Source organism: Gorilla gorilla, chromosome 6 (genome assembly GCF_029281585.2).
Source record: "Gorilla gorilla gorilla isolate KB3781 chromosome 6, NHGRI_mGorGor1-v2.1_pri, whole genome shotgun sequence".
Lineage (NCBI taxonomy): Eukaryota > Metazoa > Chordata > Mammalia > Primates > Hominidae > Gorilla > Gorilla gorilla.
This window is the reverse complement of record NC_073230.2, coordinates 23,632,896-23,651,258: the sequence shown is the minus strand read 5'-3', so window position 1 is coordinate 23,651,258 and position 18,363 is coordinate 23,632,896. Positions and strand designations below refer to the sequence as shown.

The following is an 18,363-nucleotide window of genomic DNA, read 5'->3' as shown; positions in this document are numbered from 1 at the left end:
GATACCAAACTTAAATTTTTAAAAAATCTAATGAAATGAATATTTTGTTTAGTAGTGTGTTCTTATATACATTCCTAAAAGATCTCATTCTGTAGTGGTTGTATTTCAGATGGTACAACCTAAAATTTTGTGTTTTAGATTTGCTTTCTTTTTTTGTGTGAATGTTTCTTTTTTGTGTGTGAATGTAAACTCAAGATTTTATTTTATTCATAACAAAAGAAAAGATGACACTTAGGGCTCGGCGCCATGGCTCACGCCTGCAATCCCAACACTTTGGGAAGCTGAGGCTTGCAGATCACCTGAGGTCAGGAGTTCGAGACCAATCTGGCCAACATTGTGAAACCCCGTCTCTACTAAACATAGAAAAATTAGCCGATTGTGGTGGGGAGCACCTGTAATCCCAGCTACTGGGGAGGCTGAAGCAAGACAATCACTTGAATCCCTGGGAAGTAGAGGCTGCAGTGAGCCGAGATTGCCACTGCCCTCCAGCCTGGGCAACAGAGCGAGACTCGTCTCAAAAAAAAAAAAAAAAAAAAAAAAAAAGACACTTAGAACCGTATTACTTGGCCGTGTCTCTTCTTATCTCCTTCCAGTTCAAAATGCTTGCATCTTTTGATAGCTAGCATTCTCTTAGATCTGCAGTTGGGCTGGGCTTAATGCACTAAGCCTTAGCACAATCTTCTTTGTAGTTTTAGCTTTTTCTGGATAATTGGCTTAGTCTGCCCACCAGAGCCACCCTGCTATCTGTCATAACACTACTTTCCCTGGGCATACAGAGAATCCTTGCCCTTCTTGCCCTGTGTCACTTCGTGGGGTTGGTGCTTGCCACACTTCTCACAGAAAATTTGGTGGGTTTTAGGAATGTTCACCACGCTTGCGGGAATGCTATTGGCATGGAAAGACTCAAATCGTTCTATTCATTCTAAGTCCAAACATCCAGCTTATTTTCTAAGTGCCCAATGTCATTATATACAACATAATGTGCCAGCCACTAAGGGGTAGTTTGAACTTGCAACAAGGTTTCAGTCCTGAAGGAATTCATATACCTGGAGATGATATCCTTCAAAATTACACAGGCATACATATGAAGAATGGGTGATATACACTTATTCTCTACCTTGTTCTACCAAATTTTTAAGATGAATTAGCCAAAGATAGCCTTCTTTGATAAGGGTGGGACACACAATAGTACAGGAGGAGTTGAGAAGAGGACGGCTAATGTTCACCCCGCCTGCCATGCTCTCTCACCTGGTGCAGGGCAGCTTCTGTGTGTCATAAAGGGAGGTTCCACAGAGACACCATAATTTAGAAGATCTTTATGAAGTGAGAAAATTAAATGCTTTATCTTGAAATTATGAAATTACAGACTGCAATTTTTTTTTACCTAATGTATTGTTTTTCCAACTCATGTATTTGAAAGGAGATTCAGTATAGAACACTGCAAAATCAATGAAAGTAGTGTTAAGTATGTAAATAGAGGAGATTGGAGCTTTACTTAAGACATATTAAACTGGCAAAAATAGAGGTATAAGTTATTTTTAAAAAATTATCCCTTATCCCTTGTTTTTGTGAGACTTCCTCACTATCCCAACTCATGTCATAACAAAAGGAATTATTTTTGACACTTTATGAGTTTTATGTTTTAATTAAAGCATCATTAATGGGGGTGCATAGGTAGGCTATATTATTTTGATTCAGGTTAGTGAAGTCAGTGTTACAAAATAATTGCTAGAAATTGCGAAAGTTGTGATGCATACAGTAAAAGCATGTAATACAAAAGGTGCTGTGTCTCAGAGGTTGTAGAAAGGTATTTCCAGGGGATAGTTGTATAGTAAGTCAAGAGGAATAGAAACAAAAAGAAGGCAATTTGACAAGTGGAATCCTACTGGTAGTCTTCAGGAAAACATGTTGTGGACTTACAGAAAACACTGATATACTTCATTGAGATTGATCTGATTTCCTATAACTATTTACTCAGTAAAACTCCTGCTCTATTACTTATATCAATGAAAAATTTAAAATGGGATTTGATTTTAGTCTTTGTCCAGTTTCCGATATTTTGAGTAATGAAATAGTGAAGAAACAATGGCATGACAAATAGTCTAAAAGAACAAACTGAATAATTAGGCTTTGCAAAACTGAGTGTTTTCTAATATACATGGCATTATTTTAGTGCATTGAAATAAAATGTGTGTATCCTGCTTGCAGCAGTTTTATGTAGACTTTCCTTGAATAATATGTGAGTGAGGGAGATGTCTTTGTTTGTTTTCACTTTATGCAACACTAATTATCCAAACTGCATAAGCAGCTGTATAAGGAACTGTGAAATTGCAGTGTTTAACGGAATCCATTGGAGAGCATCACGTTCATGCTGGAGGACTTGAAAGCATGAAGGGTAGGAAATGAAACTAGATAGGAGAAATGTGAAGTCAACCTAATTTTAAAGATTTGACATTCTAAGTCAGTGACAATAAGTCTGAATGCTTTGAAACATTTGCAGCGTATTGCCTAATAGATGCTGTATATCATTTTAGAGCAAAGGTAAGTGATTTCCAAAATCAGGAGCTATCTGTCCAAGAACCATTTTCCAGGAATGAGAGTGGAAGAGTGGTAGAATTTGGTCATATGCAAAATCCCTTACTGTCTTTCCCACTCAGTAAAGAGAATAGTTTGCAAAATTAGGGCATGTGTTTATAGTCTCTGAGAATCCTATCAATGTTTCTGATTTTGATCACAATGGGAATATAAAAGGACTTTCTTCACGGAGAATCAGAAAGGTGTGTAATGTTTGGCATTTGGTTTTGTTTATAGAAAATAGCAAGATTTATTAGTTTTTCATCCATCTCATTACTCACCTTTGACAACTGGTAAGGAAGTATACTTTAATTAAGATTCAAACTTCCTCTTACTGAATGGAAGGTGACAATGTACTAATGCTGTTTAGAAATGAGTTGGTTTAATAATAAACACATCTACAGTAATTCCATTTAGACTCTGGATTTTAATGGACAGGAAAAACACAGATGTTTCACACAGACACTATTCATGATTATTATGCTTTTATCATTGTTTATGTTTGTAATCACTGTATCATTCTAAAACACTTTGTAAGGAGGAATATAAAGAAATAGTGTTCAAAAAGAGTACCACAGAGAATTTGCCACTTTTTTCAGCTAAAATTTTACCTTGTAATCATTTCATTTTTATTATGTTCTTTTTAAAAAAAAAGGTTCAGAATTTGTACTTATGGCTCAAAACTTTCTAAGTCACATAAAAATAATCAGGCCACAGATCTTATGTACAGACAAATCTTTCAAAAGAGGGGTTCAGAAACACAAGAAACTAAAAGTTCACTATTGAACATACTGCTTTTTTTTGTTTACCACAAATACTTTTGTATTAGAAGTATTGAAGTTAGGACGCAAGTAAAGGAAGTTTAATTTTGTTCATAGGCTTGCAAGCTGAAATCAGCACAATATAAAATGTATTAAAATATGGACCACTAAACTATATATTACCTACTGGTATGTATTTACATCATTGGTTTGAGCCAACCTTATGCTCCATTCTTACTTTAAAGTAAGGTAACAAAAAAAATATTTTGACCCTCCACTGGGGATATGCTTTTGTGAAAATATACCAGTCACTAAATCTTAAGCCACATACAGTTTTTTAATGTATGAAGGTATGCATTTGTGGTTTTAGAATACACCTATCTGCATTATACTATTTATTTCTAGTTGCCTTTCAGTGAAGAGTCAGGTCATTTCTTGCTTGTCTACTGGTTAGGTATCTTGGATTCTGACTTGATCTGTTTGGTTTTTAATTTTAAGTAGGAATAATATGTTTTATTAAATATTACTAAGATTTAAATTTAATTGTGCCATATTCACCACCTTAATTCTCTTATCCCTTTATTAAATTTCTGGCTTCGTATTTAAGATGTTTTGATGATATTAAAGGATTTTGGCTCTTTAGGGAGGATCATCTTTTTTTTTTTTTTCTTTTATAGTTTAAAAAAGTCCAGCATTAGCAGACATTTGCTTGTAATTTTCTCACTGTAGTAAGAGGAAATAAGCCAAAGCCCCTAGATAAGAAGTTGCTCAAATCTAGTTACTCACTTCCCAGTTCTAGCCCATGGAGAAAGGAATAAGCATGATCCTTCAGTCTGACTTTTTAGATGAAAATGGTTACATAAGGTTTCTAAAACATGCTGATTATAGAGCAAACATTAAAACATTCAATGGCAAATCTTTCTGAACTTTGGTAGCAATTTTAATAATGAAGGCGTCGTATTTAGCCTAAAAATTACCAGTTTAAGCAACTGTATAAACACAACTGGTGTGGGGGGGTAATTTTTAACAAGTGACCTGGCCAATATAATTTCAGAGTCTCATTCATGTTTTTTACAGTTGTACCTTCTATATCATGATTTCAGTTTTTCTAATGAACTGAGAACACCAGGCTTTGCCAGCAACATCATGAGAACATGGATTTTCTTCACCAGTAACTTTCTCAAGTCATGTAAATCAGGGTTACATCAGGTTAATTGGGTGTTAAAAATGCATGCCTTTTGTTATTTAGAGTTTAATTATCTCCTCAGGCGTGTGAGGTTAGCTGAGCAATAGCAAATGTGGCCCTTGTTGTGAATTCAAGAACATAAGTAATGGTGAATAGCTGTTTTGCCTTCTGCTGCCTGTGGGACTGTTGTTTGCAAGCCTCTTTCTTGCCAAGTGCTGTGTATATTGCATTGAGATTAAAGATCTTTTCAGCTGGTCTGTATCTGGGGCTTAATAAGAAAGCATATGTGCTAAGAATCTTGGAGAGATATCTCTTCTAGGTCTTTGAATTATGAATTCTCTGATGTAAAATATACAGTAAAGAAAAATGATCAGTATGAATCCAAAACATTACCAAGTTATGATTTTTAAAAAATCTTAGGAAAGTCACAGAAGTTACTACATTTGATTCTACTGTTACAGATGCCTTGGCTTTAACAAAGCTTATGAAGACAGGGAACTATCTCTCTATGACTTTTCAGTTTTACTTGGTGCTAAACTTGAATGAATTATCTCAAAATTCTGTAGTTTGACTCAAAATTCCAAAGTTTGACTTAGGTATGGTGGCTAAATGATTGCTAACTCTGTGCCTTCTCAGTTTTGTTTTGTTTTTTTTTTGTATAAATTTAAGGGAGAACAAGTGCAATTTTGTTACATGCGTATGTTGTGTAGTGGTGAAGTCTTGGCTTTTAGTGTATCTACCATCTGAATAGTGTACATTCTACCCATTATGTCGTTTCTCATCAATTTCCCCCTTACCCTGCTTCCCTGCTTCCAAGTCTCCAATGTCTGTCATTCCCCTCTTTGTTCATGTGTACACATGAACAAAGTGGGAGTTATTTAGCTCCCACTAATAACTGAAAACTTGGTATTTGAGTGTCTGTTTGAGTTGTTTCACTTAAGATGATGGCCTCCAGTCCTACTCATATTGCTGCAAAATCTCAGAATTTTAATTGGTTTATATTATTTGGATATTAATTTGATTCAGATTAACCTTTCCTCAATTCAATTGTCGTATAGTTTTCTGATGCTTATGACATTGTAGATGGAAGTGTGTAAAAATTTTTTGTCCAACATGCCAAATTCATTTAAAAATTTAAAAAAGAAAATGTAGACTAAAATGTGTAAATTGCAAAATTATAACTTAGGTGATTAGAGGGATAATTTTTAATGAGCTAGGAAATACGTGTTCACCACAGTTTGCTAAATAACATAGATGCGCAATTTTTAAATTTCATCTCAATTTTTAACCAATATCCTTAAAATTTTGAATATAGTGATCTTTGTTTTTGTAACATGAATTAATACATATGTCAAATCTTTATGTAGATTTGTTGCTATATGGATTCCAGTATTTTGCTTCCTGAATAAAATTTTATGATGATTTAAAATGCAGCCATGCATGTCAGTTTCAGCTAAATTTACTGGAGGAGGATCAAGGCAGAGTGGTTTTTAAGCCAATTGAATTAATTGATGAGCTAATTGGTTTATCAGTTGGGACTTCTTAATGGCAAATGTCAGAAACACAACACATAGTGGTTTAAAAATATAACTGAAAAAATTCTAAGATAATGGCTTCAGGCTTTGTCAAACCCAGATGGTAAAAGGGCAATTTCCTCTCTCATCAGTCTCTTCCTCATCCCTATCTATACCCAATAATTTGGTTCTTTATTCTCAGGAGGTTTTCTAAGTAATATCAAGCATATACTATAAAATATACTGCTCCCACTTTATATTTTATGTTTTGTAAACTCAGTGGAAAGAGAATGCCTCTATCCCAATATTTTCACTAAAAACCATAGTTCTAACTCTCATTAAGCGTGTTGTAAAATATATCTTCATTTTCAGATTCAACTACTGTGGCCCATGTGAGTGTTCTTTCTATCATTCAGGCCTAGTTAACTTGTCCACACCTGGATCCAGGTCAGCTCCACCCAAACTTCATGAACGAGAATAAGGGTGGGGCGCATTCCCCACAGGATGGGGAACAGATGCTGGATACGCCCAAACAATAGGTCATTATGTTTATTATTTTTGGCAGCTTTCCTCTTTAGCAAATAAGTAAGATAAAGACACTAAAGATTTGTGTCCAAATTATATAAAATGTGGATATTTGTTTGCTAATTAACTGTGGAATTATAAAGGGTCAGATTTTCAGGGGACCTTAAAGTGCAGCTAGATAAGACCCTTAAAATATTACCAACCTAGTTATTTTTAACCACTTGTGAAATATACTGTAAGTTACATACACTAAAAATAATTCTAAAACTTGGGATTTATTTTAATAAAAATAACTAATAGTAATACCCATTTGTCTCATCTTTTTTCCAGTATATTCCCTAGGCAAGGAAGGAAAGGGTGGGTCACATCATAGACATCATTTCTTATTTTTGTTGCATTAGGAGGGATTGGGCTGAGAGCTACTACTCTACCATATCTGTCAGCCTTGACAAAATTGTCTTTTTCACAAAAAATAGTTTGTTTATACTGTTTTCATCATAATGCTTAGCTTTGGCTTCCTTTATCACATTGGTGTCTTTCCAGATGTGCTTCAGTTTGTATTGAGCATGAAATGACCTGCCCATCTTTCACTCAAGTATTCCCTGTTATTCTTCATGCTTTTTCTCTATAACAACTTAACACAATCTGGCACAAAATGCTTTACTTATTCATGCTAATTGTCTGACTTCCTTATCTAGAATAGGAGGCCAAAGAAGACAGGATGTTTTTGTCTGGTTTACCACTTTATTTCTGGAACTGGAATGGTGCCTGGTCTAGTGTAGGCCCTCAGTGACTGCTGAGTGACCAATACGTAATGTGCAAAAATGAACAAACACTTATAAGCTGTATAAGGACATCATAGATTTGAGTAGTAGTACTTTTTCATTTAATGTACTACTCTATTGGTTTCTGTTTATACTATAGATATTGTATTCCTGAAAGTGTGTAAAACATGAACAGAATAGTGGTTAAATTATTATAGGTTAAAGTTATAGAGGTAAAAGTTAATAAATTACAAATTGTAGGCTATTATCATTCATAAACATGAGTACAAACTGATTTATCCCAGGGATTCAGAGACAGTTTATTATTAAAAATTCAACTGTAATAATTTACCATATATTCAAATTAAAAGCTAGTGACATTATCTCTATAGTTGGAGAGGAGATGTGATTAAATTCAGCACCAATCATGATAAACTCTTAGCAAATTATAATGTCTTGGTAAAGTTATACACCAAAAATCTAAATCTAACATCAAACTTAATGTGTTAGGAACATTACCTTTAAATTGAAGAGCAAGAAAAGAATGGCCATAATCACCATTTCTATTCAACCTGGTACTGGGTGCTTTAACTAGCACAGTCAGATGAAAGAGAAGTAAAAGAATAAAGGATGGGAAAGTAAGAAACAAATCAGTCATTATTTGCAAATAATACAATTATTTAAGAGCTCAAAAGTTTTACACATGCAAGCAACATACAGTTGCAGCTGTTTTGCTCCTGTAGTTCAGTGGGCAAGAGTGTTACAGCCCTTTAATTCCCACTGCCCTGCAGCTCAGCGAGCAGGAGTGTTACAACTCTTTCACTCCCACGGTTCGGCAAGTTCCAGGTTCTTTTCCCACACCCAAGAAGAATAAGATACAGGGACACTGGAGACAAAGTAAGGGAGAGTAGAATTTGTTGAGTGTAAGAAAAGCTCTCGACAGCAAGAGGGGACCCAAAAGTGGGTAGCCATCTGTGAGGCTGAGTCCAGGGTTTTTATGGGCTTAGAATAGGGGAATGTGTGCCGTTTCGTTTATGGTTGGGCTTGGAAAAGATACCATTTGATTGGCTAAAAGACATCGTTCAAAAAGAACAAATTGAGAGAGAGTAAGACTGCGATGGAGGTTCTCACTCTGGTTTATGAATTCTATCTGTAACTGGTAGCTTGGTTTTCCAGGCTTTAGACTGTTCTTGGCTTGAAGGTAGAGTTTCACTGGGGACCCGTCCCTGTCTGCCTAGGAATTTGTCTGTCTCCTGTCGCGAACAATGCTTATATGTTTTTATTTCAATGTAAATGCAACAAATTTAGAAATTTCAAATGCTATATTTTATGAAATTGAATCAAACTAAATGGTGTGTGTGTGCACCCTTGATCTCTCCTTTCATCTTGTGAAATATGTGACTATTGTTTTAATTTATTTTCCTTGCAGTGAATTTGATATTTTTATGTATTCATATGTGTGTTGCAATTTTCTTCATTATTAGACATAGCTCAAAAATATTAAGGAAAAATGCTTCTATAAAAAATAACATAAATTAACAAGAATAGGACTCCTTTTGGATTAGAAGAATTCAGTGTATGTGGTAGACTGTTAAGCAAGAACAGTTTTTGATATCTATGTATTAGATATTTGTTTCAGGTTTCTGCATGTTTTCTCACCACATTACCGTGTGAAAATTTATTGTCTGTTAGGTCTGCATTGTTGCTTAAGGGAATTGATGATATGCCAATTTATTACTCTTTCACAATACTAAGCATTTAAATGTACACAATGTTTACACTTTATAAAAAGCCTTGTGAGAAGTTTTGTGACTTTAAATTTCTTGTAAACAGATTTTCATTGACTTGTAAAAAATCTTAAGACATTATAAGGTAGCTGCAGCTTGATTAATTATATGTCAAAAATCAAATTAGGCAGCAACATATATTTTTAATTGAACTTTTATGTGTCAAGTCATTCCAATGTTTTGAATTTGTAGGATGTGAATGCCTTGCAGAGAAAGTTTAATTTAGATCATGCATGTAGTACTCCCACATGATCATTGTCAATGTTACTATTATTGTAAATAAATACTACTCTTTGTGTAATACAACTTTTGAAATACTATATAGATTTGAGGTTTGTAGTCTAACATTTCCATTTTCTGGTGTGAGAGAATGTTTTCCAATGGAATCACTTTGATGAAGACTAAGTCACTTAGTTTGTAAGCATAACCACTTTGCTTCTTGCACAAGAACTCCTGAGAGGTGATTGAAGTTTATGTTTTTGGAGAAAAGCAGTAATGTCCATAGAAGCAAAGTCACTTTTAGAAATCTACAGATCTGGCCGGTCAGAGTGGCTTACGCCTTTAATTCCAGCACTTTGGGAGGCCAAGGTGGATGGATCACCTGAGGTTAGGAGTTTGAGACCAGTCTGGCCAACATGGTAAAATCCCATCTCTACTAAAAACACAAAAATTAACTCGGCGTGGTGTTGTCTGTCTCTAATCCCAGCTACTCAGCAGGCTGAGGCAGGAGAATCACTGGAAACCAGGAGAGAGAGCTTGCAGTGAGCTGAGATCGCACCATTGCACTCCAGCCTGGGTGACAAGAGCAAAACTCCATCTCAAAAAAAAAAAAAAAAAAAAAAAAAAGAAAAAGCTTACAGATCTGAAGGCAATGATTTTGGAATAAATTAGAGTGGAATGTCTGATTTTCTTCAGTCCATGTTAGTCGCAAAATCTGGAAACCAGAAACACCATTAAGGAATTTGCTGTAGTGAATTTTCTAGCCAGTGTAAAGATACTTCAAGTGAGAGAAAATTCTTTACTGAATTTTTTTTTAAGTGAACTTATGGTTTGAGCATATGCACAGGAAACATGCAGATTCTACATAGAAATGAGATTCAGGAGAATTTGATTTTGATGGTAATAAAAAATGACTGTGGGGTTAATTTTTTCGAGGAGGGCTCATCCTGCACAGTTAGTACTTAGAATTCTTCTAAATAGTGTGTGAAAAGCAGTTAGATATTTTAATTCCTTTGTTATCCATTTTATTGGGAAAATTTTATTCTTTGATACAGATTTTTTTAAATTAAGGTTTTTGGACATAACCTTTACACATATGAAAGGCATTAACTACTATTAAAGATAAACAAAGGCAGACATTGATTAAAGTGGAGAGAGCAGATTTTATTTAGTAACTACTGATAGGGTAAAGAGTGGAGCTTCCTTCCGAGTTTTGCAGAAGTGACTGATCATTTTTAAGGGAGCATGAAGGGGTAGGTGGGAGGACATTTAAAATCCCCAGGTGACTGTAATGTACAACCAGAGTTGAGAACCACTGGTCCAGTTAGACCCCTCAACTAGCCGTCAGGGGTCCAGGTCAGTGCTTCTCAATGTATTGGAAGTCTGGGAGAGAGCAGCACTCCAGTAAAAAATTACAAAGGGTTGGTCAGTGTGAATCTGTTTAGGCTGGTTGTGTATGTTAGCTGGTAATCAAAGAAGTTAAGATTCTGTTTACTCAGAGAGGCTGGAAACAGAGGTTCCTATTCTGCTGATGGAGTTTGGTTGCCTCTAGTGCAGAGATTTGGATGGAGTCATTATGTGTTGGAGGTTCTACAGTTCTTACTACTTTATATTATATAAAATTCAGATGAAAGAATTTACCAATTTTTGCTTAGCATTTTCAGAGGCAGAGGCAGGAAGGATTGCGTGAGCCCAGGAGTTTAAGATTAGCTAGGGCAACATGATGAAACCGTTTCTTAAACAAAAAAAAAAAAATGCTGCGCAAGTATGGGAGTGCATACCGGTCATCCCAGCTACCCTGGAGGCTGAGGCCAGAGGATCGCTTGAGCCCAGGAATCTGAGGCTGCAGTAAGCCATGATTGATTACACCACCACACTAGCCTGGACAACAGAAGAGACCCTGACTCAAAAAAGAAGAAAAAAATTTACTGATTCTTTTCAGGGTTTCAAGTACATTTGTCTTTTTTAGCTTATTTTTTGAGAAAGTGTATTCATGTGGTTTTAAACTTAAATCACATATACTTGTACACAGTGGAAAGCCATTGTGTCCCTATCAACCTAGTCCTCATTCTCCACCCTGATTCCCAGGTGTGTGGCTTGGTTTCATAACTCGGTTTTCCTTCTTGCCCTCCAGCATTCTTCAGGTTCACAATGGTGTATTCATGATGTAGGTGTGCCATGTTTATCATGTTTACCCTATTCTGTTTGACCTGGGTTTGGGTAGATTGCTTTTTTTTTTTTTTAAGGGTTTTTCCCAACATGTTGTCAGATGAACAAAACACCTGTTGTGTTTCACTAAAACATGAGCGTCAGCATTTGAGCAATCAACAGGGTTTGCTTATTTTGTGTATGAAAATAATATACCTCATTAGGTTATGAAAACACATTAGTATGGAAACAGCAGCAAAACTCTAAGAGTGATCTAGATGGCTTCACTATCTTGGTTATTTAGGGAAAAATGAAACTGAGAGTGATTATTGCTTTCCTGGGACCAGAAAGTTTGATGTGATAGAAATAGGCCTTCTCCGGAGCTTGCAGTGAGCTGAGATTGCGCCACTGCACTCCAGCCTGGGCGACAGAGCCAGACTCCGTCTCAAAAAAAAAAAAAAAAAAAAAAAAAAAAAAAGAAATAGGCCTTCTCACCTAAGTAGGGAAGATGGTTCTTTTGTTTTAGACTATGAGTGAGTCCTGTAATTCTGAAGTTTCAAACCTGAGTGTCTTTCTCTAGATACTATAATGTGTTCTAGAAAGTCTAAAAGTTCTCTGACATTGTTTGTCTTTGAATTTGCTAGCTGCATTACTCAGAAACACTACATTTCTCTTGAATGCCCTTTTGTTAGTATCTACAGTGTGTCTTCTGTCATCCTAGCCGAAGATAACCTCACTATTTCTGATTGTATATTTTATTTTCTTCACATAAGTAGCCTAGTAAAGCTGCTAAATGAAAGGTATTCATGAAAATCAGCCATTCATAGAGTATGGAAAAAGACATATATTTTTTTGAGCACGGTGTGCACCAGGCACTTTTATATAAACTCTTTTTTTTTTTTTTTTTTTTTTTTTTTGAGACGGAGTCTTGCTTTGTCGCCCAGGCTGGAGTGCAGTGGCGTGATGTCGGCTCACTGCAAGCTCCACCTCCCGGGTTCACGCCATTCTCCTGCCTCAGCCTCCCGAGTAGCTGGGACTACAGGCGCCCACTACCACGCCCGGCTAATTTTTTGTATTTTTAGTAGAGACGGGGTTTCACCGTGTTAGCCAGGATGGTCTCGATCTCCTGACCTCGTGATCCGCCCGCCTCGGCCTCCCAAAGTGCTGGGATTACGGGCGTGAGCCACCGCGCCCGGCCTATATAAACTCGTATAGAAACTTTAGGATAGCTACATGAAGTGGGAATTGCTAGGTCTGTCATATGCTAGTGAGGAACCCAGGCCCAGAAACTCAACTAACTTCACATGCATAAGCTAATAAGTGACTGAACTAGATTAGGACCTCAGATACACCACTGTGCTTACATGCTCAGTGAGGCTTTAGCAGGAGAGCTTCTTAAAGTAAAAAAGACAACATATATATGTTCTATATTTCTATACACATGTTTGTATATACACATATACTACATATATACATGTACAAAATAAAATGAAAGCCATGTTCCACTGTCAATATTTAGTGAGCTTTCACTTTATCCTAAGAAGCAAACTTGTTTCTGTTAATCTCCAGATTATTTTATGGTCCCATCTTCTCTCTTTGGCTTTTTGGGGATGGGATGCTGTGGGGAAGCGGGGTTGGCAGGGCCTTTCCTCAGCTTTGGATGCAGAGGAACAAAGGAATCTGGCCTGGTTGTGCTTGGAAAACACGACAGTCTTTATTATCAGTTCTTCTGGATGAGTGCAGAGCAAGAAATGGACCTGAGCAGATGGTCTGTAATCATGATGGCAAGAATGGATGTGCAGGTGTGAGAGGGCACTTGGAGATCAGAGTCTTCTAATGAGATTCCTTGAGAAGAAGTCATATGAAAGGAAAGAAGCTTTTTTTAATGGAGCAGCCACAGCCTGGCCCCAGAGATGGGGAGGAAGGTATTAAAGTCGCTTGATTAGTTCAGGTATTGCTGCACTTTCTTAGACTCTATCTTCTGGCCAGAGGGAAGCTAAGGATTCCCAGGACTTCTAAATGGGGGAAGCTGAGGCCCTTCCCAGCTCTTCTGGGAAATGCCTGTCTCAGTGCAGTTAGATCTAATATTGGCTACAGTATCATTAAGATACGGATAGATTGTTTCCTGGGCTACCTCAATCAGCTACAGTGGTGTGAGGAAGAGAGGGGCAAATCTTTCAGTGAAGTATTAAGAGAGTGAGTCAACTTAAACATCAACTCTTTTTTAAAAAAGGCAAAATCTCAATGGAAATACTTGGTTTTAGGAGGAATAGTTCTTTGACACTTGCTTTGTTTCACTGCCAGAATTGGCTTGGTGGGATACATTCCAGAGAGAACTAGAAAGCTGTAACACTGCTTTTCTGATAATGCCCACCTTAATTATCTGCACATCTTAATTACTTTTGCTTCAAGGCATCATTGTGTGGTTTACTTTGATTTGGGTTGGGCTCTGAATTGTATATTATATAAAGAACATTGTAAACAGAGTTTTTCATGCTTTTAAAAAAATTACCACTGTGATTCTTGGTGGGATGAGGAAATAATGGTGGTATTGCAGGAACCTATCAGAATGATCTGGGGAATTGTTTCAAGCTGCAAAAGTCTCCATTCCACTCTCTTATGCTAGTGATTCCAAGAAGCCACCTCCCAACAATATCCATCCAAATGTCACATTCTTCATGTTAAGAGAAAAAAAAAACACCAAAAGACCAAAAACAAGGTTTTAAACTCACTAGACCATAATTTCCAAAGTTCACACAGGTTTCCAGAGTATTAATATAGATCCTACTACTCTCATTCAGTTTGGTCTTTGTCTTCATTACCTTCCATCTTGACCCTTAATTGAGAGTATAATTTATACACTGCAATTCAATTGGTTTGTGTAAGAAAAATCTTACCATTAAAGCAATACAGCAAAATAAAACATACTACAAGGTGTAAATCCAAAGTTAGCTTTCTTTGGCACTCAGATTGTTCTGGGTCTAGGGAAATACTTTCCATAGGTTTTCTCTTTTCTGATACATGTTTAGTAATTTTGTGTTGACAGATTTTAGTTTCTTGCCGTGCTACTTTGTTAGAGCCTTTATAGTCAAATTTAGGGGACAGTTAAGAGACAAAGGCATATGGATATTAAGTAAGGGAGTATGAAACTTGGAACATAAGTGGTAACAAAAGTATCTGTGTGTGTAAAAGCTCTGAGGAAGCAGAGTGGGTTTCAGGTCATAAGGGAGCCAAAGATGGCACCATGTCTCATCTACTCGTATAAGGCTACCTTATCTTTCAGTGTTCTAGGGCAATAGTGTTATGTCTAATGAATTAAAATCTAAGTTCACATTCTCCCCTGCCCACAACATGGACTAAAAGGCCTAGATTAGGTTTCCTCCAGGACTAGCAGAGGAATCTTCATGTGATTTAAAAGCCTCTTTGTCTCATCTGTCACTCTAGTTTTTCATCTGTTTTGCAAATAATTTTTTTTGTCTTAGGTAAGTGTGTTTAATTCTACGTTAAGTATTAAATGGTCTGGTCCTGGTAAACTTTTACCATTGGTGTTTTCAATTTTCGTGATATCAGCCAAAATGTATAAAAAATGAGAGTCACAGTTATTTGGTTGAAGAAGGTTGCTGATGAAATGGTCTGGAAAGTCCTGGATTCCTTAAGAGTTGGGGGAAATCATCCTGCCTAAGTAAAGGAAACAATACCCATTGAACTGGCCCTGTTTACACTGCAGGGGATAAGCAAATGGAGGAGTTGTGCCTTGAGGTATTTTTGTCACGCTTCAGCAAAAGCAGTGCTGTTTCTTTGATTTGTAAAGACTTTTATATATATGCCTGAGTGTGTGTATACATACCTATATGTACACACACACAGACACACATATAAAATTGACGTTTAATCCCTTTTATATTTATGGTATTTATACTTAAGTATTTATTTGATTTCTTCCCAAGCTTATATGAGCAGAAACTTAAAATATGGTGAAATTATTATCTCAATATTTATATTTTTTAAACTACAGGAGACTGAAAGCAAGAGTGTATCACTAATGTAAATGAAGACTTGTTTATTGAAGCAAATTTACCTTAGAAGTAATTTATGTAAAATGTTAACTTCGCAAGTGTTTAGTAAGAATTTTATGAAAAAGTCCCATAGTTAACTAATTTTAGAGAAATTGCTTTCTTAAATATAAGGTCAATATAAAAAATTTATATACTACAAACAAATATTGGAAATTAAAGGTAAACAATCTCACTTATAGTAGCATAATAAAATATAAAAGAGGAATATAAGTGTAGAGAAATGTTCAAGATCTCTATACTTAAAAGTATGAAATACCATTGAGAGGAATTAAATAACACCTGAATAAATGGATATGTATATTATGTTCATGGATTGACAGGATGACAGTTCTCCACCAACTGAGCTGTAATTCAATGCAAGTCTAATTAAAATGCCAACAGGCATTTATTTTTGAAAATGACAAGCTGATTTTCAAATTTGCATGGAAATGCAAAGAGTCTAGGATAGCTGTAATTTTTAAAAGAATGACAAAATTAGGTGACTCATACCAACTGATTTAAAGACTTGTAAAGCTACAGATTCAAGACTGTGTAGAATTGGTGTGAGAAAAATAAGTAGAGGAATTAAAATAGTCTAGAAATAGGCCCACACAAATATAGACAACTGATTTTTGACGAAGGTGTCAAGGTGATTCAACAGGAAAAGGAAAGTCATTTCAGCAAATTGTTATAGAATTGGAAACATGTGTTAGAGGGTATTGAGCTTCCATCTCTACCTATCACCTAATGCAAAAGTAAACTCAAGATGATCAGAAATACAAATATGGAGGTTAAACAAATCTACAAACATACAACAACAAAGTTGAATCTCAAACATGTTCAGCGATGGAAACCATTTAGGAAAGATTTGTATTATTCCTTTGAAGTTCTAGAACAGGCAAAACTAAGGTAATAGAAATCAGAATAGTGGAAAAGGGCAAGAGAGATGATGGAAATGTTCTACATTTTAATCAGCATGGCAGATATACAGTTGTATGTATTTGTCAAAATCATTAAGCTTTACACTTGAAATGTGCAATTTGTAGTGTCAATAATACTTCAGTAGAAACTAGATTCCTTAAGAAATCACATCAGATTGCGCATGTTATCTGTGCATCTCTAAGCAGCCATGTTGCTAACATTGTGTTTTACAACTTAGGCTGCCTCAGAACCTTACATATCACACAGGGTTCTCCAGAGACACCGAAGCAATAGAATATATATATTCTTAAGGGGTGAACTATCATGTCCACCCAAACAGTAAGCATCTAGCAGAGAGAGGATGCCTCTGTTCTCTTACCTTATCACCCACACCATCCCATGTGGAAAAGTTACGAGTATAAATTTAAGAACTATCATTGGATTTCATTTACTAATGAGAAATCCACTTGTTGTTTGAACCACTCTGAGCTGAGCAGGGAAGACTTCATCCCTTTTTTATACAGAAAGATCAGAAACACCAAGATGGAATGATTTGTCAAACATTAAATCGTTAAAAAATTCACTATGCCAGGCATTGTTTTAGAAGCTTGGACTGCACCAGTGAACAAATCATACAATCTCTGCATTTGTACATCTTGCATTCTGTAAGTGGGAGACAAAGTAAAAATAGTACAAAAGAAAATTATGTGGTAAGAAAATTACTGTGATAACTTCTAGGGGGAAAATTAAAGTGGAATAAGGTAAGGGAGGAGGCATTGAGGATCCCAGATGTGGATTTGCCTCATTAGGAAGATGTCATTTAGCCAAATGTTTGAAGGAGCTGAGGGAAATAGCCATGCAGATACCTTGGGGTAGCACATTTCACTAAAGGAAGCAACCGGTACAAAGCCTCAAAGTCCAATATAACTAAGACTAGTACTCTGATATTCACTAGTTCATTATTTTAGCAAATAAGTGTCAAGCTCACTCTGTGCAAGCACTGTACCATCCTTTGGAGCTACAACAGTAAAAACACAGTGCCGAGGCAATTCTTAGTTCCTTCCTCTTTCACTTTAGGAGTGCTTCCTACACCATGAGCCACACCACCATTATCAAAGTCTGCAAATCTGTTTTACTCTCAGAATTCTCTGTAAGGAATAAATAATTATCTTCAAATATATGGGTGTTATAACTGATGAAGATAATTTGAAGGTATTTCTAAATTCATAATTACGCATTTTTCAACTGATAAATCGTGAAAGTTAAGCTTAGTGGTATGGTCTTTGAGCATTTCAGAAGTTGAAAGGGTCTTCATTCTAGAACATACTGGGCAAACCTCTGCTTTACACTATGAGAGTAAGATTTCTGGTTCTTCTAAAAGTAGATCTGCCATTAAATCCAGAAATCCCACTCCTGGGTATCTACCCAGAGCAAAAGAAGTCATTATACAAAAAAGATACTTGCACGTGCATGTTTATAGCAACACAATTAACAATTGAATAATTTTCCAATTATGGAACCAGCACAAATGCCCATCAATCAATGGGTGGGTAAAGAAAATGTGACATATATACATATACACACATACATGCCATGGAATTCTGCTCAGCCATAAAAAGGAACAAAATAATGGCATTCACGGCAACCTGGGTGGAACTGGAGACCATTATTCTATGTGAAATAACTGGGGAGTGGAAAACCAAACATCGTGTTTTCACTCATAAATGGGAGCTAAGCTATAAGGATGCAAAGGCATAAGAATCATACAATGGATTTCGGGGACTTGGGGGAAAGGGTGGGAGAGAGATGAGGGATAAAAGACTACACATTGGATGCAGTGTACACTGCTTGGGTGATGGGTGCACTAAAATCTCAGAAATCACCGCTAAAGAACTTACTCATGTAACCA

The 18,363-nt window shown here is 36.1% G+C and overlaps 1 protein-coding gene across 3 annotated transcripts in view; it reads left to right on the top strand.

Annotated features, from left to right (window-relative positions):
- Positions 1 to 18,363, top strand: part of CRPPA (CDP-L-ribitol pyrophosphorylase A) — a 330,476-nt gene that overhangs the window by 207,886 nt on the left and 104,227 nt on the right. The gene's annotated exons all lie outside the window — the stretch shown is intronic.